Raw genomic sequence first — 25,468 nt, forward strand, 5'->3', positions numbered from 1 at the left:
AAGGAGAATGTAGTAAATCCAATTCCGACAGGTGTTAACTTTACCAAACCATATGTTTAACAAGTCATTGTTGCAAAATACTGATATGAATTATTACTACACTCCTGGAAATTGAAATAAGAACACCGTGAATTCATTGTCCCAGGAAGGGGAAACTTTATTGACACATTCCTGGGGTCAGATACATCACATGATCACACTGACAGAACCACAGGCACATAGACACAGGCAACAGAGCATGCACAATGTCGGCACTAGTACAGTGCATATCCACCTTTCGCAGCAATGCAGGCTGCTATTCTCTCATGGAGACGATCGTAGAGATGCTGGAAGTAGTCCTGTGGAACGGCTTGCCATGCCATTTCCACCTGGCGCCTCAGTTGGACCAGCGTTCGTGCTGGACGTGAAGACCGCGTGAGACGACGCTTCATCCAGTCCCAAACATGCTCAATGGGGGACAGATCCGGAGATCTTGCTGGCCAGGGTACTTGACTTACACCATCTAGAGCACGTTGGGTGGCACGGGATACATGCGGACGTGCATTGTCCTGTTGGAACAGCAAGTTCCCTTGCCGGTCTAGGAATGGTAGAACGATGGGTTCGATGACGGTTTGGATGTACCGTGCACTATTCAGTGTCCTCTCGACGATCACCAGTGGTGTACGGCCAGTGTAGGAGATCGCTCCCCACACCATGATGCCGGGTGTTGGCCCTGTGTGCCTCGGTCGTATGCAGTCCTGACTGTGGTGCTCACCTGCACGGCGCCAAACACGCAAACGACCATCATTGGCACCAAGGCAGAAGCGACTCTCATCGCTGAAGACGACATGTCTCCATTCGTCCCTCCATTCACGCCTGTTGCGACACCACTGGAGGCGGGCTGCACGATGTTGGGGCGTGAGCGGAAGACGGCCTAACGGTGTGCGGGACCGTAGCCCAGCTTCATGGAGACGGTTGCGAATGGTCCTCGCCGATACCCCAGGAGCAACAGTGTCCCTAATTTGCTGGGAAGTGGCGGTGCGGTCCCCTACGGCACTGCGTAGGATCCTACGGTCTTGGCGTGCATCTGTGCGTCGCTGCGGTCCGGTCCCAGGTCGACGGGCACGTGCACCTTCCGCCGACCACTGGCGACAACATCGATGTACTGTGGAGACCTCACGCCCCACGTGTTGAGCAATTCGGCGGTACGTCCACCCGGCCTCCCGCATGCCCACTATACGCCCTCGCTCAAAGTCCGTCAACTGCACATACGGTTCACGTCCACGCTGTCGCGGCATGCTACCAGTGTTAAAGACTGCGATGGAGCTCCGTATGCCACGGCAAACCGGCTGACACTGACGGCGGCGGTGCACAAATGCTGCGCACCTAGCGCCATTCGACGGCCAACACCGCGGTTCCTGGTGTGTCCGCTGTGCCGTGCGTGTGATCATTGCTTGTACAGCCCTCTCGCAGTGTCCGGAGCAAGTATGGTGGGTCTGACACACCGGTGTCAATGTGTTCTTTTTTCCATTTCCAGGAGTGTATATCCTGATATCGAGGTAGATCAATTTGGCCTCTGGATAAATGTAGGAGCCGGCCGGAGTGGCCGAGCGGCTCTAGGCGCTTCAGTCTGGAACCGCGCGACCGCTACGGTCGCAGGTTCGAATCCTGCCTCGGGCATGGATGTGTGTGATGTCCTTAGGTTAGTTAGGTTTAAGTAGTTCTAAGTTCTAGGGGACTGATGACCTCAGAAGTTTTGTCCCAGATCGCTCAGAGCCATTTGAGCCATAAATGCAGGAACACGAGAGGCAATACTGACCCTGCGCCGTATACTGAAAGATAGTTTAGAGAAAGGCAAGCCTACATTGTTGTAGTTTTAGGAATGGCCTCTGACTATGATGAATGGACTATACCCTTTTAAATTCTCAAGGTAGCAAGGACAAAATAGGAAACGAAAGATTTATCACAAATTACACAGAAATCAGACGGCAGTTACAAGAGTCGAAATGAATGAAGGGTAGCAGTAAATGAGAAGGAAGTGAGGCAGATTTGTAGCCTATTCCCGATTTTATTTACTCTTTACATTGAACAAGGGGGCCGGCCGGTGTGGCCGAGTGGTTCTAGGCGCTACAGTCAGGAGCCGCGCGACCGCTACGGTCGCAGGTTCGAATCCTGCCTCGGGCATGGCTGTGTGTGATGTTCTTAGGTTAGTGAGGTTTAACTAGTTCTACGTTCTAGGGGACTGATGACCTCAGAAGTTAAGTCCCATAGTGCTCAGAGCCATTTGAATCGTTTTTGAACAAGGGGTAAAGGTAGCCGAGGAGGAATTTCGAAAGGGAACTTAATTCACGGATAAGAACTAAAAGGTGAGAGACTATGTGTATTTTATTTAGTTACATCAGTTTCATGTGTGAAGTACAAAACAGTTGTATATATGATATCTGGATATTTTAAGACTGGAATATGCATTGCACACCAAATGTGCTTTCAAGTTCTCGTTGGCTATTTGAATTCCATTATGTTGTAGCCATGGTGATCCATCAAGCAGCGATAGATCTCCCGAGTTGTGGGTATTCTCGTCGAAGGTACTTTCAGACTAACATAACTGTAATCAATAAGAAATGAGGCAATGTGTGGAAGTGAAGGCAAAATGTTACCCACCGCTATCGGGGATTCGTACGAAGGCGGAACAAGTACTTCTATCACAGCTGTTATGGAATGCTTTCGTTGTTGCCAATTTCGTGTCATCAGTCGCTTGTAAAGCGCCAAAGCTTTGTTTCGCATGTTGGTGAGGTTGAGGCCACCGTTCCTGAACTGTAGGGTTAACGTGTCATATTTAATCTTAAATAAGATCCCAGTACTAACATAATAACCAAAGGCAGCCGGTCCGCAATACCCTTCGGTATTGGTAGGATCTCCGCTAAATGAGGCAATATTGACGCTATGTGAGCTTTAGTGTATGCCATATGTTGGATCATGTCAAAGGCTCTCTAAAGAGTTGTTGCGTATCGTCAGACGAACATTCCGCAGCAGCCGCCGAGAACTCGCCGCCGCTGACCGCCGTAGTGAACGGGTAAATGTCTTCCAGACCTCGTCCAGTGTGCATAATTTTGGATTTTGTCATGTTAACGACACTGCCTGCCGCTGTCCCTTAAGAGTCTAGATGCTCGACAGCCTGACGCACTTCATGTACTGCTCTGACAAGAAGGATCAGGTCGTCCACAGATGCGCGACAAACGAACGAGTTCTCATTAAGCGCTATCCCAGTAAGTGAGCGCCTCATAGCACATATCACCGGCTCGAGTGCTATCGTAAATAGCATCATGGAGAGTGGGCACCCTTGTCGAGCCGACCTGTTAATGGGAATCGCTTCCCGACCGTTTACAATCACTTTCGATGTACCTCCTCTTATTCGCCTCATAACTATGGAGATGAAAACAGGTGGAACCGCCATTCGGTTCATGACTGACGCCAAAAAGTCATGGTTTATCCTGTCGAAAGCACGATCGAGGTTCACAGATTTCATCACTGCTCGCATTGTACACGTTTCTGCAAGGGTGATAACGTCACGGTATTCACTTAACGCCGAGGAGATGTTGCTTCGCACCCCTATGCAAGCCTGATCAGAAGATATTGTCCTGAATATCGTCATTTTGAGACGAGACGCTAGTAGTCGCGCAAAGATTTAATAGTCTGTGTTTAACCTGGTGAGAGGCCGATACTGATAAAAACTTCAACTCCCCGCCATCTTCGGGATGGGAAGAAGAAAGCCCGTCTCAAAACCCAACGGTAGGTGTAAGTCATGACGCCTCGTCTCATTGTACATCGACACCCACTGTGGCATCATCATGTCCGCGAATTCTCGATAAAACTCTAACGTAATCCCATCTGGCCCTGGTGGCTTATGAGCCGCTCCTTTTTTGAGTGCCGCCTTTATATCGTCTTCTGTGAGTGGCTCCATAAGTGCTGCCTTATCCATCTCTGTCAGTGTCGCTTGCAGATGTTGCAATATGTCTTCCCCCACTTGACGGTCCGTCGATGCTCCGGCATATAGGTGGCGGAAATGCTCTAAAATTCATTCATACTGTATGAAAGCTCTTCCTATTGCTGGCTTAGTACACTCGAGCCACCATTGAAGCACTGAGGCATATGTTGATAGACGCCGTTGACGTTTGCCCCATACCTTCTCGACTCTCTGAATGACATTAGGGGTCCGCCAAAAGTGACGAATTGAGCTTCCATGTCCCGCGGCTTCTCCACACACTTTGCCGAGGGAGTGATGTGGTACAAATGTAAGTCAGATGATCAGTAAATACCGCAGGCCATAGTTCCGCGTGACTACCTTATCCCGTAGGTCAACCCAAACATATATGCGATCAATTCTGCTCGCCTAGTGACTGGTAAAAAAAGTATATCCCTCACGGTTCCTATGAATCCTGTCCCGGGTGTCGCATAACTCCAGGTCCCGGCATAGTACTTGCAATTCACGACAGCTATATAATGTGGAGTCTGGTCTTTTCGAGCTAAAACACTATTGAAGTCACCACCTACAATGAAATGTTCGAATCTGCCTATAAATAAGGGCACAATATCTTCGGAATAATATCTCGCACGCGTCCGTCTGTTGTCTGTGCCGGAAGTGGCATGAAGTTTGAGAATACGAATTCCATGAACAGCTATCGCCATTCCTCGTGCCGAAGGCAGATAAGCCAGGTCGCGAACCCGAATCCCGTCACGAACCAATATCGCCGTTCCACTGTCACTGAACGAGAGGGGCGAGGTGCAGAAGATGTTTCCATGTACTTCCTCGAACTCGGGACTGTAGATTTCCTGCACCATCAGTATATCCACATCCGACGCGTATATCATGTCCCTAAACAATTGGTGTTTAACGTGCTGTCTAATGGTATTTACGTTCACTGTCCCTATTCTGTATGCCTGGGTTCGAGTAGCTGTCATCTCCGCATAATGTTGAAATGTCGAAACTTCACCGTATCGCTAGTCCCTTTGCACATCTGCAGAGGGTCGCCCGACGGATGTCTCCCTCGGATGCCGCAGCATTAGGTGTCTTAGATGCGGACGGATGTGAGTCCTCACCAATGGAAGTGTCCGCATCGGTGATTTCTTCGTCCTGCGCATTGCAGCCAATATTATCGAGGTGCTCCAAACTGCCCTGTGCTGCACTGATGTGTGGCATCTGTGGATCTGTCACTGTCTTAGACTCCGCCGCAGAATGGATATCGGGCCCCTGAGCGGATGTGTCGTCTGAACCACATGACATCTTTTCACTGTCCGAATTCATATGGTCAGCGACATCCGAAGCATATGGTTTCAAGTCAGACAGGTCCATAGTGTTAGACTCATCAGGGCTCCCAAGAAGAGAAGGGAGCGTCTCCGCAGAGATTAGTCGGCGCTTCTTGCGTCGCTTCGGCAAGCGTTGTTTGCGGGTCCTCACCTCGGCTTCCAGTGTTGTCGAATCTTTTATCTCCTGCTGTCTCGCCACCGCCACAGTGCCCTCGCGCCATTCCACTGCAGCGTCCATGCCTTGTGTGATACTGTCATCCTCGTTCTCCACCACTTGCGGTGTCTGGGATTGGAGTTTGATCGTATCCATTCCTTCTTCAGTGTGGCCCGAAGGCGCCGCAATCAACGGCGGCGTTGGTTCAATAATATGCTCCGACCTCGGCGTCACCTCCCCAAGAAGCGCCGTCCCGTAAGTCAGCGGCAGTGACGTTGGTGTAGACGGATTCTGGAAGTCTCCGCTGGGCAGTTGCACGAGTCTCCTCTACATACACGCAGATCGACGATGTCCTTCACTACCACACCCGGAGCATGTCCGAGACTGTCCATCATAGATGACAATAGCTCTACAAACGCCGATGTTTATGTACGATGGCACAATCGCACCTGTCGGACACCATTGACCACTGGATACGTGCTAAAACTTTCCCAACGTTCGGCTGTATGACTAATAACTCTGCCGTATGGCTGGAGTGATTCAGTGACCAATGATTCCGGTACCTCGAAAGGCAACTCGAAGATTCGAATCGTACGCACGCCCAGGTCCGACTGAGCTACTAAGACTTCGCCAATATCACCATAGGAGTGGCGGAACTGGAATCCTCGTTTGGCGGCTTCAATGATTATATCGCATGCTGCGTCGTCAATCATCTTTACGTAAAGAGTGCTGCTCACGATTGATAAGTGAATTCCAATAAGCTCTGTGTAATTAAGATGCACTCCGTCCCTCAAGAAACGTTCAATTTCAATAGCCTTCGGTCTTGCATACTCGTTACAGAACGTTAACTGTATCGTGGTTTTTCGAAAATTGTGTGTCATTGGCTTCGATTCAAACAGTAACACACGCGAGTAACGACGATGTAAACACCGCTTCTTCCGCGAACGTTCGCAGCCGGGACGTAAACAAGTCGGAGCTGCTCCGCTACCAAAGGCAGACTGCGGCCATCTGGAAACCGTACCTGATCGCCTCAAATTTTTAACTTATCGCATGCTTCAATGCAGCGTCTCTCGTCCCCTACTCGCAAATTACTGATTCTCATTTTTCAGTGCTGTATTGAGTGGAACGTTGTGTCGCACAGTTCGCGAATTTCGAGATGGCAGAGAGAGATGGGCAACGCATCTTCTTAAATTTTGCGTCAAAGTCAAGGAAACCTTTACAGAGACACACCTGATGACGAGCGCTTAAGTCCTGATCGGTGTTACTAATGGTTCACACGGTTTGGAAGAGACCGGACGGAAGTTAAAGATGACCCTCGTTGAGGACAACCTTCGGCATCTATCGAGGACGCTCATGTCAGGGGCGTCAATGAAATTGTGCGTGCCAATCGAAGGCTGACTGTCCGAGAGACTGAGATAGAATGTAACATTTCAGTTCGATCATGTGATGAAATCCTGACACAGCATCTTGGAATGCATCGTGTTGCCACCAAGTTCGTCCTATGGCTCATGAGTCAAGACCATAAAGACCTTCGCCTCGCAATCTGTGAAGAGCTTTTGGATCACGCAAATGAGATGTTCCTTAACAGAATCATAACTGGTGATGAGGCGTGGGTCTACGGTTATGATGTTGAAATCAAGATTGAATCTTCACGCTGGGTCCGGGAAGGTTTTCTAACACCATGAAAACTCATCAGTTAAGGTCAGATCAGATGTCAAAGTCATATTGATAGTTTCCTTTGACTTTGAACGATTAGTTCATCATGAATTTGTCCCACACGGACAAATTGTTAATCGATGGTACTATCGGAGCGTGTTGCGACGCCTGCGAGAAAACGTGAGAAGGAAATATGCTGAGACGATTTAAGGCTCTTGCATCATGATGAGGCATACCTACATTAAGCCCTCCTGGTGCGTGACTATCGCACAACAGACGAAATCATTGTGCTGCCTCATCCTCCGTACTCTCAAGACCTGCCCCTGCGGGCAATTTTTCTTTCCTAAGGTGAAAATCCCTTTGAAAGGACAAAGATTTGCATCGATAGACGAGATAAAAGAAAATTCGCAGGCGGCCCTTCGGGCACCATTCAAATATGTCTATGTGGCCGAGCGGTTCTAGGCCCTTCAGTCTGGGACGCGCTGCTGCTACGGTCGCAGGTTCGAATCCTGCCTCGGGCATGGATGTGTGTGATGTCCTTACGTGAGTTAGGTTTAAGTAGTTCTAAGTCTAGGGGACTGATGACCTCAGATGTTAAGTCCCATAGTGCTCAGAGCCACTTGAACCATCGAATATGCAACGCCTCTTCTGTAGAATCAGCTTGATACCAACCTAAGAGGATGTATTCATTCAAATATTTGCCAGCTCGCTTATCTCTCTACTTCTAATTATACGACATACATTAAACAAAGCTACAGCTGCACACACACAATAAATAATACCATAAAACATAAAATACACTAACTATTATAGTTTCTGCTATAGGGATTATTGCTGTCAGTTAAAGTACGATAGGAAAGTGTGTGTGGGGGGGGGGGGGGCAGGGGGGAGGGGGTACTGGAGTTATTCTGCAGAGAACAAAGGAACTGAATAAGTTTGCAGGCGTGTGTTGGCAGATTCATGTAGCAAAAGTAGAGTTCGATCACAGTAACGAAGTGACATCCAACGATCTGAGTCCTAAATAGATCTAGATTAATGACAATAGTGATTAATAATTGAATACAGCGGACATTAAGGGCACCTCTTAGTCAAAGTAGCTCTCATTAAAACGATGTCTTCTGTTATGCTTCCTAGAAAGATCTAGGTTCAATTTTATTTATCTGAGTAAATTACTGTAGATTTAATCTCATCCTTAGCGCCCTCAAAATATATTTAAATAAATAATTCTCTTAATGTCAAGGAGTGACAAAAGAAGAAGGACGAAGATATCACTCAACGTGTAAACTCTGAGGTAAACACGATTATATCATCTAACTGTGAAGTTCTCACTGCTACGAATTATATGCTACTAACACAACTGACATTCGCATTAACAGTGTTACTTATTCTTTAGGATAACCATTTTTATCGTCCATGAAATTCGTCTCACTTTATCTGTTATTAGCGTAATGATTCTGTTGCTGTGTTCTATCAACAAAAATGGGAATCTGGTTTGATGTCACAGAGGTATTCGCTTTTCTGTCCTGTGCCTCCGCTGTTGTGAACGATGTACTCGTGATCCGACGCTCTGCTGTTCTCAAAGATCACTCATCTGCTGCAAGATGACGGTGGCAATCGTGATAACTGTTAAAATAATGATCAAACCTGAAATAAAGTTTTGAAGCTGCCTCGTCGCATCAATTACAGCAGAAAATAAATAAACATTAACGGTTTTTCAGACTGGATCTTATCGGTTTAAAAACTGATACACAGATATTGCACTTAAGCAATGACGGCAGCATAATTACGTATTAAGGTATCTAGCTGTAGGATTATTACTCCACTCAAAACTAAAGGCTGGAAGCTTGCCATTAATATTTCCAAGCACAGTTTTCTGCTAAGTACATGACAGCTCTGTGTTGAGAATGAGTTCAGTAAAATTTCCACTCGCTAGTAAAGCGAAACAACGTAGCTCGCCTTTTATGTCACGAAAACGAAGCTCGATTGTAGTAACAGAATTTTCTCAAAATTCTCCCAACTTTCAGTCCTACATAACATAGTCCCACCTTGAACAAGTCTGCTCATCAAATGTCTCATTTGCGTTCTTCAAACTTTTGCACAGATATCATTTTCTCTACTGGGTCTAAGCTTACAGAAACAAACAAACAAAATACACAGGCATATTGCAAATAATATTACAACTCAACATAATAATGTCAATTTACACAACCCTCACTGGGTAACCAAATCACTTTAAAAAATAAAGAAAGTACATACAATTCTGTGTAGGTTTCTACGAGATATCGACTTAATGAAACACTGTCAGAAGAATACCAAGAGGAGAACCGAACTAAGTCCGTCACAACGTCTTAATGTCGCAATTAATTGTTAAACACAGCAACTGATTTATATACCAGTTTTGTTACAAATTACATCAAGTGTTGCAGAAATATGCTGGTATGTCACTCTCCTCTCCAGTAAGCCTAGATTTGACATTAATGTCGGTCATTATCGAATATTTTTAAATGACACACCTTCTCATACCCAGCACTACCGCTAGGGGTACTCCAGAACATTTTTATAGAAATAACTGTAGAAACGATGAACCACGTTATTAGAAAATTTGACTGAAACTGCTGCCCACGCTCCTCAGTCAAACTCCTACATCACTTCGGTTTCGCTCAAATCCTTTGGATGGTATGTGGTTTGGGTGGCTCTTCCCGCACAGAAACCTTCACAGATGCATGAACAAAAAGTCACCAAAGTTTCATCGTAATCATCTGATTAGTACAGAAACGCATCGAAAACGATCAAACAAACATTCATTTATACATATTAAATATCAAAGCTCAATCAATTTAGTAGGTTAAAATTTCCGCTTCGACATTAGAGATATGTTTATTTACTTGTGATTCTTCCTTTACAGTGGTCGGCGATTGGCTGTGAAATGAATGGAGTTTAATGTTACTATGTTGCCAAGATTATGAAAATAATTTTGGATTTATTTCTTGAATATTCTATGATCTTTCAACTGTGTGTCAGGAACAACAATATTCAATATGCTCCATAGTATACCATCGTGTCAGGCGATTTTAATTCACTCCCCAAGTCCCCTTGAGTATGATTATAAAGTTAACACGTAAAATATGCGAAAATGGAATATTGCGGCCCCCGGTGCATGCACAAAAGATGATGGAAAATTTGGATTTGTTCTGCATGGAATAGGTCCACGAACAGGGGGGGGGGGGGGGAGGAGTGTATCTTGAGGAACTTGAGGAGTGCGTGCATGAACAGTTCGCTGGAGCAGACGAGTGAGAACTGAATCGTGATATGATAACAGACCAGTAATCGTGCGAAATTCCATCGTTATTATTTAACCAACGCATGGCTTAAAACGGAAAAATCACCTGTTCCCTCCGCCATTTTTCCACTGGCGCATGACTCAAAGAGCTAAAAATTTATCTCTGGTCCTACAGACCATCACAACCCGAAGCATTAGATTTGTAGTTGGGTAAAGAGGATGAGAGAGAGACTGATGCGTAATCTGTGGTTCAGATTACACACCTGTTCGATTTTTTCAGGCTAATGCCAGAATTCATTATGCTGATTTATGTGGTGTCACCGCCAGACACCACACTTGCTAGGTGGTAGCCTTTAAGTCGGCCGCGGTCCTTTAGTATACGTCGGACCCGCGTGTCGCCACTAGCAGTGATTGCAGACCGAGCGCCGCCACACGGCAGGTCTAGAGAGACTGCCTAGCACTCGCCCCAGTTGTAGAACCGACTCTGCTAGCGATGGTTTACTGACAAAATAAGCTCTCATTTGCCGAGACGATAGTTTAGCATAGCCTTCAGCTACGTCATTTGCTACGACCTAGCAAGGCGCCATATTCAGTTACTACTGATATTGTGAATCATGTACCGTCAAGAGCGACGTTCATCATTAATGGATTAAAGTTAAGTATTCCACCAGCTACGTCCGTATTTCTAAATTCTAATTTCCTTGTCCTGTTCCAGACCTCACGCCAGCCTGCGTGAGCTAAAACGCGTGCACTTCGGCCTTCTCTAGTAACACGGTGTTGGCTCTCCTGCCAACCACAGCAATTTATTTTCCAATTGTTTTGCTGAGTCTACGAACTAGAAGCAAGAATCTGTGTTTGGGGTAGCTGAAAATTTGAAAGCTATGTCACAAAACGAAAACAGATAATTATGCTGCCTAACGAATACTTTTGTCTAACAGTGCTCATTTCGTTTAATGCACCACGCAGTTAATTAATTTCTGGCGTAGATGTTACCTATTTATTAATTAATGCACCATATTATAAACAACATTTCGTATAATGATCTCATCTAATTGCACGGGAAATTAATTTCAATGACAACCATGTTCATGTTACTGCATACTAGGAACAGAAATTCATAGTGATAGTTCTCTGTTTTACATCGTAAATTTATTATTAAATTACCAAATATGTCCCTTTTACTACCAGCAGCATGAAAAACAAGTACTAGTAAGAAGGGCCTGTTAACGCCCTCTAGGCGTAGAGATGCCGGTATTCGCCTTGTGCGATTAAAAACTAGGATACAGGAAGATGGTAAGATACAGACACTACGTTTTAAGAATGCACCACTCCAGATAAAAAATTCTTTTGACAAGTCACTGGCTGAACGCAAAAATTTCCATTGGACACTGATTGAACATTGGGCAGCAGTAACGCAGAGTAATAACTAAAATTCATGACCGGTTCCAACCGAATACGACCGACAGCAGATTTCCCGTCTAGAAGGAAAATAATAAATATTAAAGTTTCACGTTCCGTCTGTTGCGAGAAACTGAATAATTTATGACGGTAATTCTCGGGAAACGTAAATCTGGATGATCCTATGGGAATTGAAACGGACTTCTTTGCAATACGAGTGCAGTGTCTTACCATTACGCCACCTCATTAGTTTTGTTTGTGAAATCTGTGTAATCAGTAAATTTTATATCTAATATGGTTCTTAAACGTACCGTGTAGTATACCGTTCACTTGAGAAAAGAATTTCATTTACGAGAAATACGAGGTCGCACTTACACTTTTTAATGTCTTCCCTCTATCCATAGCCTACACGACCCACCACCGTCATGACTACGTGTATTAATGTGTCACTACTGGTTTGCTCTCATACATTACCGTAAGTGTTAACTTAGCCGAAAGCATTCTTGATACTTCATTGTTCTACACTGTGGACTTATTTGGCTGCGTTATAACATGTAGAATAATCATATTTCACCTTTCACAATGGCATAATTTAGTTGAAAATCAATCTGAAGACTGACCGAACACTCTGATAACACATATTTTTTCTGTTGCTGAAACATAAATAAATTACTATGCCTCAATAGACAGTCGATTATGCCCAAAAATAGAACTAAAATTAACTTGCCTTCATAATCAGAGCTTCAAACTGATTTTCGACTATGAAATCATAACGATGTTTGCTGCAAGGGCACTGAGAATCATTGAAACAGAACTGTTCTGGATCATATTGTGGGTACACTGCATAGTGTCAGCATACTCTCGCATCACTATTCAGTATCAAGATAAGCAATCTGTTAGTTCAAAAGTGTCATAGTTTAATGTTGTGTCCAATAACGAAGTGCAAAGTAACTGAACAGGAAATTTGTGTCAATTCAAAACACTGCCTTTGTAATGGATAGCACAGACTCATATTTCCTTATCACAAAGTATTTAAACTAGTCGTGCTGGTTAAATTACATGCTTCTTATAATTTTTGAGAATAAGGCATATTGATTGCCATTTTTAACAACGTAATTATCGTCTTCAATCTCCAGAAATTTATAGATTACCGATAGAAACTCAGCAAATTGTTTGAACTCAGGTTGAAATTTCAGATTGTCATTCGTCGCCTAGTCCTAACACCATAGGCATACTACAGACGATAGGGATTTGCAGTTTACACCAGAAACACATTGAGGAATGTGTGGATACTTATAGAGCCTTCCTAGTCCCCGGTTTTGTCAACCATACAGCTTGTCATGATTACGAACAAAATAATTCTGTCCGTTTTTTTTTTTTTTTTTTTTTTTTTTTCAATGTTTTCTACATGTTGCTCTCCTCGCTGATACTTATTCTTTGTTGCGCATTGCCGTTTCATTGTCTGCTTACTTGTTAAATGTATGAACTCCTTATTTTTTTGTACTTCTTGTTTATTCTGATTGACGATACCAACTGAATTGTGGTAATGATACAAAGCAGAAAAAATGAATTAAAATTTGTGCGACGGCCAGGACTCGGACCCGGGTCGTCTTGCTTACTTTTTTTATTTTTTATCTCATTTTGTTCGTTTTCGTTCGTTGTATCTGCTCTGGGCGGACGTCGAAAGACACCCGTTCCAGTTCGTTGTTGATCCATTAACTCAGTTTTTTTTTATTACAGAGGGCAGCTTGCCCTCTGAACGAGCACGCTCAGCTACCGTGCCGGCACTACTTCAGTTCATATCGTTTGTGTTGTGGAGGGCACTCGACTCAATTACTTCGTGCAGCAATATTGAGCATAGTGCTGTGGTGGTGTAATGGTTAGCTTGAAAGGAGAGACAGCATTGGTCGTATATTTTTGTTTATTATCGCAAAATCGATTTTCGGTCACTTAGTGACCATCTTCAGTGCTGTAATATATAACTTAAATTAGTAAGCACTGGTGTCAATAAGCTTACGGCGATCACATAGACTATTCAGTTAGTGCAGTAATGTTTCAATAAAATCTCACAAACAAGATACATCAAATACATTCATCGTGGTTTTTTTATTCAGGTAAGGGTAACATCACATTTTTAAAATCGTAAACTTTATCCAAAATTTGTTCTTTAAACTACATCAATGAGCAGTACTACTGTTTACTTGCTGGGCAAATTAACGAAACGTTTCTGTGAAACCACTAAAAAATACGAATTTAAAAGGTGTCAGATGTTTTAATTCGTTACATTGACAATTTTCTAACAATAAAGGAAAAACAGCTCAAAAAAAATTTATGATTCAGCAGAGAACAAAAATTACTTTATTGTCACCTTACCAAGGAGTGTAAACAATATTAAGGATGACCCATAACATGTCTGTCACCACACTGTCATTTAAATTCACGAACAGAACGATAAAGGACACAACTAGTCTACCTGCTTAAATACTTATTAACGATTATCTAATTAACAACAAATTTTGAATCGGATTAGTATGATGAACGTATTAGCGTTCCTTATCTGGGCCAATGTTATCCACGTCATTCTCGTTTTTGTACAAATTGTCCGTGCAAAGCATTTTCCTGGCACGAAAACGCACTCGTTACTCTACTACTTGCAGACATCTTCTTGGCACTAGCCGCTGTTTACATGCGTACATTACGATAAACCTCTCATTCGCCAGAATTTTAAATTATAGGCAAACGGCGATTTCTCGGTTTAGTGTGTAAATACGAAAAAAGGAACATCATGCATCTTGCTTATCATGTAGAGATGTTTAAGTACAGAAACGTTCAGGAAAATTCATGGAGACCGAAATATAAGACAGGAATGAAGTATGGAGGACGTGCAGGGATGTTGAGGCGAAATGGCTTCCTGAATAATATGAAGAAATCGAAAAAGAAATGACTGTCGGGAGATCAGACTCAGCATATAGAAAAATTAAAACAGCCTTAGGGGAAATTAAAAGCAAGGACGAAAGCACTAAGAGTGCAATGGGAACGCAGAAGAGAGAACGGATAGGGGGAAAGAGTGCATTGAAGGCTTCTACGAGAGGAAAGACTTGTCTGCTGACGTGACACTAGAAGAAAGACGAGTCGACACGGAACAGACAGAGAATCCAGTATTAGAATCAGAATTTAAATGAGCTTTGGACTACATAAGGGCATATAAGGCGTGAAGGATGGATGAATTCCTAAAATCATTGGGGGATGGGGAAATAAAACGGCTGTTCACATTAGTGTGAAAAATATATCAAACTGGCGATACACTATCATATTTGTCGAAAAACATCGTCCACACAGTTCCGAAGTTAGCAAGAGCCGACAAGAGAAAGAATTATCACACAATTAGCTTAACAGCTCATGCCTCCAGTTTGATGACAAGAACATATAGAATAGAAAAGAAAACTGAGAATTCCTTAGACGACGAATAGTTTGCCTCTAGGAAAGCCAAAGGCATCAGAGAGGCAGTTCTGACGTTGCGGGTGATAATGGAAGCCAGGTTGAAGTAAAATCAAGACACGCTCGGATTTGTTGACCTGTAAAAAGCATTCAACAATGTAAAATGCTGCAAGATATTCGAAATTCCGAGAAATGTAGGGGTATGCGACAAGGTTGGTTGGTTGGTTGGTTGGTTGGTTGGTTGATTGATTTGGGGGAGGGAACCAAACAGCGAGGTCATCGGTCCCATGGGATTACTGAAGGAAGTCGGCCGTGCCCTTTCAAAGCATCCATTCCTGCATTTGCCTGAAGTGATTTAGGGAAATCACGGGAAACCAAAATCAGGATGACCGGACGCGAGTTTGAAGCGTCGTCTTTCCGACTGCGAGTCCAGTGTGCTAACCATTGCGGCACCTCACTCGGTAAATGCGACAGGGAAAGACGGGTAACATACAATATATACAAGTACGGAGAGGGAACAAAAAAAGTGGGAGACCAAGAACGAAGCGTTTGGATGAAAACTGGTGTAAGACAGGGTTGTAGTCTTCGCTCCCTACTGTTCAATCTACATATCGAAGAAGCAATGACGTAGGTAAGTTTCAAGTGCAGGATTAAAATTCAGGGTGAAAGGATATTAAATGATAAGATTCAATAATGGCATAGCTATCTTTAGTGAAATTGAAGAAGAGTTATAGGATATATTGACTGTAACTCTTTGAGAGTAAATGAAAGAAAGATGAAACAAAGATGAGAAGTAGCAGAAATGAGAACAGCGAGAAACTTAACGTAAGAATTGGGAATCGCGAAGCAGACAATGTTAAAGAATTCTGCTCTCTAGGCAGTAAAATAATCCACAATGGACGGAGCAAGAGGAACAGAAATGCAGACCAGCACTGATAAGAAGGGCATTCCTGGCCAGGAGAAGTCCGCTCGTATTAAACATAGGTCTTAATTTGAGGAAGACGTTTCTGAGAATGTGCATTTGGAGCACAGCATTGTTTGGTAGTGAGACATGGACAGTGGGGAACCCAGAACAGAAGCGAGTGGAAGCATTTGAGATATGTTGCTACGGAAGACTGCTGAAAATAAGATGGACTGTTAAGTTGAGGAATGAAGAGGTTCTCCGCAAAATAGGCTAGGAAAGGAACACATGGAAAACACTGACAAGAAGAAGGGACAGTAAGATAGGACATCTGTTAAGACATCAAGAAATAACTTTCACGATTCTAGAAGGAGCAGTGGAGGGTAAAGGCTGTAGAAGAGACACGGGCTGGAATACAACCAGCAAACAGTTGCGAAGGTTAGCACAGGTGAGGCGTTCGTGGCAGGCAGCATGGAACTACTTAAAAGACTGATGTCTCAAAAGAAAAATTCTGTTTCTCATCGATTGTCCCTTGCTATTGCCTTCAATTTTAACAATTCAATAGATTCGTTTGAAGTGCATTGCACGCTGCAACTCACTTTCTTCACACGATTGTGCAAAAAAAATTGCTAACTGCAGTAGTAGAAGTCAGAGTCTCTTCATGTTGTGGGCAGTGTATGGCACACTCCTCCAAGTGGATGGGATAAAGATTTTTCTCTGTCATAAACGAAATTCATCTAATAATTTCCCTTTGGACGACTGCATAGCTTTTTGGTTCATAACAGATACTGTTTACTTTTTCAGGCGAATTAAGTACGTAACACAAGACAATAAGTTTATTGTGTGGGCAATTGAGGGACGTAGCTGCTAAAGAAAAGGAGTAAATTAATAGATCAGACTGAGTGACGTGAATTCTCAGTTTCCACTTAATTATTATTTGAAATGGTTACTACAGACCTTTTCACTAGATATAGAGAACATTTCCTTCTAACGAGAAAATCCTTATGCCTTATATTTCTCTCTATAATACATTTTTGTATTGGTCGCTATTTTTTATTGCTATTTTTTTATTGTTGCTCCTGATAACGCGGTTCGCTTTAACAACACTTCCAGATCAAATGTGCTCTTCAGATATGCATTTTACAGCCCATGTTTACTAGACACTTTTTCCTTGTTTCGGTCCATATATTACCTGTGAAAGTTGCCAGCTCTATAATCTTAGCAACAACAGTACCAGTACATGGCACTGTCAAGAGGCATCAAAACGATTTTCGCTTATAACTTTCGACTTTTTCGTTTCCGGTACAGGGATCCTTAGCCCAAATTGTTACATTTATCCGTCTTCATCGTCCTAGAAAGTTTGAAATATCGTCAAGGAATCACCCTGTATACATACATTAACAAGCTCCACGCCTGTAACTTTGATTCTCTGTAGCGTCGTTGGATGACGTTTCCGCACACGGATTCGTACGTAAAACTTGAGCTACTAAGTCCCCTCTGCAACCTCTAGAAGTGTATAACATGAATTATGAAACTCCCTGTACGTGTCCCTCTATACATGTAACACCGCTAGCTGTAATTATGTGTAACACTGGAACTGATAGTTTTATCTGCACACGCAACATATTGCAATCTTATTTCTTTATGAAAAAAATAATATTGGGAACGCAGTGTTGCGTGATTCAACACGCATGTCCACTGTAAAATACTTTTAAAATGTTATATGTGTACGCTGTAACCAAAACGTTTGAGGGGAATAATTGTTTCACGATAAAATTTAATATGGGAAATTTGTTTGCTATACGCTTTTAGTACAGTCGCCTGGTAGCCGAACACGTTTCCATTGTAGTTCGGGGCCGGCGAGGGACAGTTTGACTTTTGATGTTGACTATGATGTTTTAAATGCTGACTACATTACATGCGTCCATAATATAGGTGATCAACTTACGCGTCATCACAGTTATCCTATGCATTGTTTTATATAATGTTGATTCCATCCTTTTGATAGTTCTCTGTACCATAGATCTGATCTGATATATATATATTTGGAAATTTGTGGTAAGGTCTTATGGGACCAAACTGCTGAGGTCACTTACGCACTTAAGCTAAGGACAACGCACACACTCTTGCCCTCCGACAGGGGGAGCCGAGCGGACCGTGACCGTGACAGGGCGCCTTAAGCCGCGCGGCTATATATATATATATATATATATATATATATATATATATATATATATATATATATATATATGGGGGGGGCGGTTGTTGGTACCTCTATCAGTCGCCTCCCAGGGTGGCGGACAGGGGAAAGCTTCCTAGATATAGGATGTAATGGGGAAATGAAATAACCGGGGCAGACAACCAACAAAAAATACAAACCCAATGGTGTCTGTTCAGCATCAGGCAGCCAGTGGTCCGTGTCTGTTCCTCTAGTTGAGGTGGCTGCACTAAAATCTTCTCGAACTCAAAACTTGAGTCGTATACCTGTGGTCTCAACAGAGATCACCACAAAAACCAAAATTCAACTTGAATGTATGATGAAAAGAGGACCACAGAGTCACTACCCAAGGCACCAGTCGACTGGGTTCACCTGATCGCCGGATTCTGGAGGATCGGGAACACCATGCGGAGAAGAATTGGAGCTTCTCAAGGACTCCTCACGATCTCATAACGAAACATAAAAACTTTATTGGCACAATTAATGTGAACACACTCACTAAGACAGGCAAATTAAAGCAACTCACCAACGCAATGGGAAAATTTGACCTGAAAACCACTGCACTGTAACAGACAAGATCCATGGATGAAGGACACTGTAACACAGAGAATTACAGGATCTACAAGGGCAAACCTGCCATAAAAGTAAGAGATGAATTACCACTTTTTGGAACTTGATTCGCTGTACACACTTCCATAGTCGACTCAGTCGCTGAATGGTTCAAATGACTCTGAGACTATGGGACCTCACTGCTGTGGTCATCAGTCCCCTAGAACTAAGAACTACTTAAACCTAACTAACCTAAGGACATCACACACATCCACGCCTGAGGCAGGATTCGAACCTGCGACCGTAGCGGTCGCGCGGCTCCAGACTGTAGCGCCATGGAACCGCTCGGCCACTCCGGCCGGTTCAGTCGCTGAATTCACGTCTCCCAATGAAAGATCTCCCTGCTTTCAGTAAGATCAGCTAATAAAGCCTACACTTTTATCAATGTGCAAGCCACCACAATCATCACAGGAAAATCAACTCTGAAAGAGTGAACAATTTCTGGGAAACACTAGAAGAAACAACAAATAAAATATCAAGGCACCAAGTGAAAATCTTATTAGGCGATTTTAACAGACAGTTAGGCAAAGAAAAAAAATCAGAGATATCACTGGCCCCCAAACCAAACACAAACGTACCAACAAGAATGGTGAAAAATTAATCGACTTTTGCAGAAGCTTCAGACTTAAAATCATGAGTACCCAATTTCAAAATCCTGCACATAAATTAACCACATGGAGATCACCCAGTCTTAGACAGGGTAAATACCAAATTGAGCATATCGCAATTTCCAAGGAAAACTCAAAAGAAATTCTAAACATCAGAACACACAAAGGTGTCTTTGGATCAGATCATCATCTCCAAATAAAAACAAAATTCCAACCCATCAGAATGCTAAGAAGGCCGCCCAAAAGTACCAAACCAGATCCGGAATATCTGAAACTCGACAAAGAAAAAAACCTCCATGCAAATCAATCAGGAAAAACCACAGACTGAAAGAAAATAACAGAGAAAAATCAGGAAGCCATCAAATTAGGACAACCCCTTCGCACTAGGAAACATCACTTGTGGAACGCAAACTGCGATCATGCAGTCAACAACCGAATAACTGTCTGGAAAAAATTTAGCAGTCAAAAAACTGAAGATAACTGGGAGAACTTTCTTAAAACCCAAAAGCAGACCTGAAAAATAATTAGAAAAGAAAAACGGGGATATGACAACAACAGACTCCGCACAACCCAGCAAGATTTCATCAAAAATAATACAAGAAATTTCTATTAGACTTTCAGAGAAAACTTAAGGGATTCCAAACCCCTAGCTTGTGCTTCAAAAAACCCGATGGCTCTTTGGACACTAACACGAAAAATAACAGCAAAATCTCAGCCCAATATTTCAGTTCCATCCTCAACTGCGAAGCACCCCAAGAGAAACTTGTCTTCTCTTCTGCAGTATTCACAGCCGGCCGGAGTGGCCGTGCAGTTCTAGGCGCTACAGTCTGGAACCGCGTGACCGCTACGGTCGCAGGTTCGAATCCTGCCTCGTGCATGAATGTGTGTGATGTCCTTAGGTTAGTTAGGTTTAAGTAGTTCTAAGTTCTAGGGGACTGTTGACCACAGCAGTTAAGCATTTGAACCATTTTGCAGTATTCACACCCCCAGACCCACATGCCCCGGTTCTCGAAGACATTATGGAGATAGTCAAAGAGTTGAAAAATAATTCTGAGGACATTGTTGAATTCTGGAAACTAAACGATCCTATACTTATGCAGAAACAACATCTTATAATATCAGAGATATGGATGACAGAGAAAATACCAGAGTTCTGGAAATGCTGTCTAATTCACCCGCTACCCAAAAATGGCGACAAGACAGACATCAACAACTACAGAGGAATTCCCCTGCTCCCAGTCGCTTACAAAATCATTTCCAAAGTACTTTTAAGCAGCATAGAATCCCAAGCAGATCCACTAATTGGTTAATACCTGGCCGGATTCAGAAAATGACGATCATGTGCGGTACAGATCTGGTGCTTAAATACGATATTACAAATGAGGAAATGCAGAAACGAAGTAATTACATTCATCGGCTTCAGGAAAGCATACTATTCAGTGGACCGTGAACCCTGTTTAAAATCATGGAAGAATTTGGGATAGACCGAAAGACAATAAAAATCGCAGAAAAGACACTTACAGGAACAACATCCAAAGTGAAATTCGAGGGAGAAATATGAGAACCCTTCGAAATTAAAACTGGAGTCCGACAGAGAGGCCGGCCGCGGCGGAAGAGCGGTTCTAGGCGCTCCAGTCTGGAACGGCGCGACCGCTACGGTCGCAGGTTCGAATCTTGCCTCGGGCATGGATGTGTGTGATGTCCTTAGGTTAGTTAGGTTTAAGTATTTCTAAGTTCTAGGGGACTGATGACCTCACAATTTAAGTCCCATAGCGCTCAGAGCCATTTTTTTTAACCGACAGAGGGGCAGATTATCCCCAATGCTTTGCAATATTGTTCTAGAAAAGATCATCACGGAATGGGAATTTCGTTAAAGGGTATCCAAACTGGTATCAAAAAAGAGAACCGAAGTGTCTAGCTTTCAAAAATGGTTCAAATGGCTCTGAGCACTATGGGACTTAACATCTGAGGTAGCAGTCTCGAGGGTACGGACTGAAGCGCCTAGAACCGCACGGCCACCACGGCCGGCGTCTAGCTTTCACTGACGATGTTGCAATTATCACCAATAACAGAACAGAAGCGATTCACGCAGTGGAAAAACTACATGAAATTTCACAAAAAAACTGATCTACAGATATCGTATGAAAAAACGAAATATATGGAAAGACAGTCAGAAAATAAATCCCCTTTAATCACAAAATATGGTAAAATTGCTCAAGTCTGCCATTTTAAATACATCGGAGAAACTATACTGTCCTCAGAATTAAACAGAATGGCCAATGAACGACGAATCACCAAGCTCCAGAAGACCTACAAGCTAACATGGACGCATCACAACAAGAAGTGCATTTCGATAGACGCAAAATTAAGGCACTATAGAACAGTGATTCTTCCAGAAGCAATCTGCGCAGCTGAAACAATGGTGATTCATGGCCATTCAAAATTTAAGGAAACAGGAAAGCATGAAAGAAAAATTATCAGGAAGATTTAGGGGGCAATCAACAAAAACGGCATTTGGATGAAGAGATCACAAAACGAGCTCTATATAAAGACCAACACAGTAACAGACGAAATCAAAAAACGCCGAGCCAAATTTTATACACATATCTATACGATGGAAGACTCCAGAGCAACAAGAAAACTTTTCAATATCATAACAAAATGCGGCACAGAATGGCTGAAAGAACTCCAGTGGTATCTGCAGCAGATCAACATAAAAAAATCTCTAAGAGGGCACTGAGTGCTGGAACAAAATCACTTGTGTGAAGTTTGAGGAAAGAACATCGCGGCAGCCTGGTAAAAAATGGACAGAAGAAAGGAAGAAGGAGCATTCTGAGAGTATGAGGAGTTTTTGGGAAACAAAGGAGGAAAACGTCCGGAGATGAAATTATGAATTCAAGTTCAATCGCCCTCCTAAATGGGAACAATCGTTATAATAATAATAATAATAATATGTACATAGAAGGGATGGTTTGGTGAGACACGTTCTGAGGCATCAAAGGATCACCAATTCTGTACTGGAGGGAAGTGCGGAGGGTAGAAATCGTAGAGGGCGACCAAGAGATGAATGCACTAAGCAGATTCAGAAGGATGTAGGTTGCAGTAGTTACTCGGAGATGAAGAGGCTTGCACAGGACAGAATATCATGGAGAGAACCTGTCTTTGGACTGTACCTGTAGACTACACACACACACACACACACACATATATATATATATATATATATATATATATATATATATATATATATATATATATAATATGTGTGTGTGTGTGGTCTCTTTCTCTCTCTCTCTCTCACGCACACACACACGAGAGAGAGAGAGAGGACTGTTGACCCAAATATTGACGCAGACTCGCTAAAACACTTTTTGTCTACAGCAATGTTACAGTTTTCTTGTACCCTATGACAGGTTCCATTTAGAAACATTCTTTTACCTGTCTCAAACTATCATTTTAGTTAATATAAGCGATTTACAAAGGAACATGTGTTTGTAGTTCGTCTGACGTGTCCATAACACAGTAAGCGTTCGCTTGACGTTGTTCTCTTGGCCCTGACAAATTCGAATGAGTGCTTAGACTATAATAGCGTTTGACACGAAGCTAACTGTTTCAATCAGGGCTGCAGCCTCCCCGAGATGAATACGTTTCATACAAATGTCGGTGTCTATTTACACAAATATTCATTCGAAGGTTTTTTTTTTCGACCGTTCCCGCCGCACGTTGGTGCATATTGGAGACTGTTTCGGCTAAATGCGAGCACACACGCAGCCACAGAGGCACCACGACACGGTGGGTGGACCATTAGAAGCACCGCTGCCGCGGCAGTCGCGGACAGCCAGCTGCAATTGCAGACAGATGTGCTGAAATTTTATTTGCTTTTAAACGTTGTTTTTATCTGCGGAATGTTAGGCCGTGGTCACACAAAGCAAGCTTTGCAGCTGTGATACTACTGTGTATGGGTAGGCAACAACCATCGTCCCAGAAGAATTTTCCTGTTCGTATCGTATGCAACCACCAGATTACGTCGATGTTCTCGGATATGGAAATTTTATGAAGTGCGTGGCATAAGTTTACAGGGTGATTCAAAAAGACGTTTACAAACTGACATGGCACATCGGGCATACAAGGATCGGTAATCACATACGAACTGGAAGTCGCACAGGCCATGTGTGTGTGTGTGTGTGTGTGTGTGTGTGTGTGTGTGTGTGTGTGTATCCGTGTGTGTGTGTGTGTGTGTGTGTGTGTGTGTGTGAAATCTTATGGGACTTAACTACACTACTGGCTACTAAAATTGCTACACGAAGAAGAAATGCAGATGATAAACGTGTATTCATTGGGTAAATATATTATCCTAGAACTGACATGTGATTCCATTCTCACGCAGTGTGGGTGGATAGATGCTGAGAAATCAGTACCCAGAACAACCACCTCTGGCCGTAATAGCACCTTGATACGCCAAGGCATTGAGTCAAACAGAGCTTGGATGGCGTGTACAGGTACAGCTGCCCATGCAGCTTCAACACTATACCACAGTTCATCAAGAGTAGTGACTGGCGTATTGTGACGAGCCAGCTGCTCGGCCACCATTGACCAGACGTTTTCAATTGGTGAGAGATCTGGGGAATGTGCTGGCCAGGGCAGCAGTCGAACATTTTCTGTATCCGGAAAGGCCCGTACAGGACCTTCAACATGCGGTCGTGCATTATCCTGCTGAAATGTAGGGTTTCGCAGGGATCGAATGAAGGGTAGAGCCACGGATCGTAATACATCTGAAATGCAACGTCCACTGTTCAAAGTGCCCTCAATGCGAACAAGAGGTGACAGAGACGTGTAATCAATGGTACCCAATACCATCACGCCGGGTAATACGCCAGTATGTAGATGACGAATACACGCTTCCGATGTGCGTTCACCGCGATGTCGCCAAACACGGATGCGACCATCATGATGCTGTAAACAGAACCTGGATTCATCCAAAAAAATGACGTGTTGCCATTCGTGCACCCAGGTTCGTCGTTGAGTACACCATCGCAGGCGCTCCTGTCTGTGATGCAGCGTCAAGGGTAACCGCAGCAATGGACTCCGAGCTGATAGTCCATGCTGCTGCAAACGTCGTTGAACTGTTCGTGCAGATGATTGTTGTCTTGCAAACGTCCCCATCTGTGGACTCAGGGATCGAGACGTAGCTGCAGGATCCGTTACAGCCATGCGGATAAGATGCCTGTCATCTCCACTGCTAGTGATACGAGGCCGTTGGGATCCAGCATGGCGTTCCGTAATACCCTCCTGAACCCACCGATTCCATATTCTGCTAGCAGTCATTGGAGCTCGACCAACGCGAGCAGCAATGTCGCGATACGATAAACCAAAATCGCGATAGGCTACAATCCGACCCTTATCAAAGCCGGAAACGTGATGGTACGCATTTCTCCTCCTTACACGAGGCATCACAACAAAGTTTCACCAGGCAACACCGGCCAACTGCTGTTTGTGTATGAGAAATCTGATGGAAACTTTCCTCATGTCAGCACGTTGTAGGTGTCGCCACCGGCGTGAACATTGTGTGAATGCTCTGAAAAGCTGTGGGTTAAATTTCGCGTCTGTAGCACATCATCTTCGTGGTGTAGCAATTTTAAGGCCAGTAATGTACTAAGGTCAACAGTCCCTAAGCTTACACACTACTTAACCTAAATTATCCTAAGGACTAACACACACACACCCATGCCCGAGGGAGGACTCGAACCCCCGCCGGCACCAGCCGCACAGCCCATGACTATAGCGCCTAAGACCGCGCGGCTAAATCCGCGCGGCGCATAGGCCATCCAGGGCTACTAATTAGCGTTGCAGTTATTTCGTCACACGCTACAAAAGGACGCCATCTACACTAGATGCTCAGAGTTTTGCCCAGATGCATAGAGAC

Source organism: Schistocerca piceifrons, chromosome 3 (assembly GCF_021461385.2).
Source record: "Schistocerca piceifrons isolate TAMUIC-IGC-003096 chromosome 3, iqSchPice1.1, whole genome shotgun sequence".
NCBI lineage: Eukaryota > Metazoa > Arthropoda > Insecta > Orthoptera > Acrididae > Schistocerca > Schistocerca piceifrons.